Here is a 203-nt window from a genome sequence, read left to right as displayed (position 1 = left end):
GGGGGGGGGGGGGGGGGGAGAGTGGGGTCAAAATAAATAAAAATGATTTAAAACCTTAAATGAGGGAGGGATTGGATTCTTATTACAAAAAAGCTGTTAGTGGGGACAATAGTGTCTGTTAAGTCCAGTTGTTTTGATTAAGAATGATGTTTTGTTAGTGCAATTGAGCTGGAATCCAAAGTTCCCTACTTTTAAGAGATTAA

The sequence above is a fragment of the Nicotiana attenuata genome, chromosome 9 (assembly GCF_001879085.1).
Source record: "Nicotiana attenuata strain UT chromosome 9, NIATTr2, whole genome shotgun sequence".
Lineage (NCBI taxonomy): Eukaryota > Viridiplantae > Streptophyta > Magnoliopsida > Solanales > Solanaceae > Nicotiana > Nicotiana attenuata.
Note: the sequence above shows the minus strand (reverse complement) of the source record.